We start from the raw sequence: 2,043 nt of genomic DNA, 5'->3' as shown, positions 1-2,043 counted from the left end.
GGGTTCCAAATCACGATTTGGGGCTTTGGGGACAAAGTTTGGGTTCCAAATCAGGATTTGGGGCTTTGGGTGCAAGGTTCTGGTTCCAAATCAGGATTTGGGGCTTTGGGTGCAAGGTTTGGGTTCCAAAGCAGGATTTGGGGTTTGGGGTGCAAGGTTCGGGTTCCAAATCAGGATTTGGGGCTTTGGGTTCCAAAGCAGGATTTGGTGCTCTGGGGACAAAGTTTGGGTTCCAAATCAGGATTTGGGGTTTTGGGTGCAAGGTTCGGGTTCCAAAGCAGGACTTTTCCCCCCCCCAGGAGGGTTCCCAGGCTGTGACCTTGGGGAGGAGCAGCTCCAGGAACAGGATCCGGCTCTCCCCCATTCCCAGGAGATCCCCGGGGCAGCTGCTCCCGATCAGGGACAGCCCCAGCAAGGTCACACACACACACAGGAGCCTTAAAACCCCCCAAAAATGGATTTTTCTGGAATTTCAGAGCCTCCCGGGTGTCCCATTCCTTCTCCTGCTCTGGGACACAAACACTGCTACCGCTACCACGGAATTAAAATGATAAAAAATTTAAAATTTCAAAAATTTAAAATTTCATTTAGCAATTAAAATTTAAAAAATCGAAGCCAGGCTGGAGCTCAGGAATTCTTGAAACGTCCCAGAAAAAAAACAAAACCACCCAGCAATGAGAAAATGAGAATTAGAGAAATGGGAAAATGAGAATTAGAGAAATGGGAAAATGAGAAGTAGAGAAATGGGAAAATGAGAATTAGAGAAATGGAGATTTAATATATTAATATATTGCTTTAAAAATAATTTAACTAAAATCAGCTCCCTGAAGGTGATTTTTAAATCTCCTTTGTAGCCAGAGCTATGGAAATTCTGATGGAATTTCAGAATTATGGAAATTTAAAAAATAAAAAAGGAAAGGGAAAATTTTAAAAAAGGAAAATAGAAAATTTTAAAAAATTAAAAGGGAAATTTTTTAAAAAAGGAAAATAGAAAAAATTTTTTAAAGGAGAAGGGTAAATTTAAAAAAAAATGTTTTAAAAAAAGGAAAAGGAACCCCCAGGAATGTGATTTATCCCAAACCCCAGGCTGGGAGGGAATGATCTGCCAGGATTCCTCCAGACTCGGCTGCACGAGAAACTCCAACAACGTCGGGTCTGAAAAGAGAACTGGGACATCAATGAAAGCCCAGCCCGAGCTCCTGTCCCTCGGCAAAATCCGCCAAAATTAACCAAAAATCCACTGAAATCCACCCAACCCCAGCACCACATCCCCGCAGCAGAATTTCAAACCCCAGAATCCCAAACCCCAAAATCCCGAAATCCCAAACCCCAAAATCCCAAACCTCAAAATTCCAACACCGAAATTCCAAACCCCAAAATCCCAAACACCAAAATCCCGAAATCCCAAATCCCAAAATCCCCAACGCCAAAATCCCAAAATCCCAAAATCCCAAACCTCAAAATTCCAAACAACAAAATCCCAAACCCCAAAATACCAAACCTCAAAATTCCAATACCGAAATCCCAAACCCCAAAATCGCAAACCTCAAAATTCTAAACAACAAAATCTCAAAGCCCAAAATCCCGAAATCCCAAACCCCAAAATGCCGAATCCCAAATCCCAAACCTCAAAATTCCAACACTGAAATTCCAAACCCCAAAATTCCAAACACCAAAATCTCAAACTCCAAAATCCCAAATCCCAATCCCCCGCAGCAGAATTTCCCTCCCGGTGAACCCAGGGCAGTTTCCAGCAGCTCCCACCCCTCAAACACAACCGGGATCCATTTTCCTGCATCCAGAGCCGCAAAAAATCCCGAATTTTGAACTCCGGGAAAGTTTTCGGGCACAGCCCCGCTCCAGCCCTCCCGGTTTGGGTTCCGCAGATCCCGGAGCTTTCCCTTCCACAGGAATTAATTTCGAGAACTTGCAGCAACTCGCCCTTCCCCGCTTCCCTGCCCCAAAAATAAAAGGCGAGGCGAAACTTTCCAGCTGGCAGCGCGGAAAAAAAAAAAAAAAAAGCGAATTAACCCACGAGTTGCT

At 44.0% G+C, this 2,043-nt stretch overlaps 1 protein-coding gene across 1 annotated transcript in view; it reads right to left on the bottom strand.

Moving 5' to 3' along the window:
* The window catches only part of HOMER3 (homer scaffold protein 3), a 19,745-nt gene extending 17,848 nt beyond the window's left edge, over window positions 1-1,897 (bottom strand). The window contains exon 1 of the mRNA XM_005431002.3: window positions 1,779-1,897. The gene's annotated coding sequence lies outside the window, so the exon portion shown is untranslated. The remainder of the gene's footprint in view (window positions 1-1,778) is intronic.
* Between the last annotated feature and the right edge of the window lie 146 nt (window positions 1,898-2,043).

The sequence above is a fragment of the Geospiza fortis genome, unplaced genomic scaffold, assembly GCF_000277835.1.
Source record: "Geospiza fortis unplaced genomic scaffold, GeoFor_1.0 scaffold1039, whole genome shotgun sequence".
In the NCBI taxonomy this organism is placed as follows: domain Eukaryota; kingdom Metazoa; phylum Chordata; class Aves; order Passeriformes; family Thraupidae; genus Geospiza; species Geospiza fortis.
Note: the sequence above shows the minus strand (reverse complement) of the source record. Positions and strands in the feature narration are given on the sequence as shown.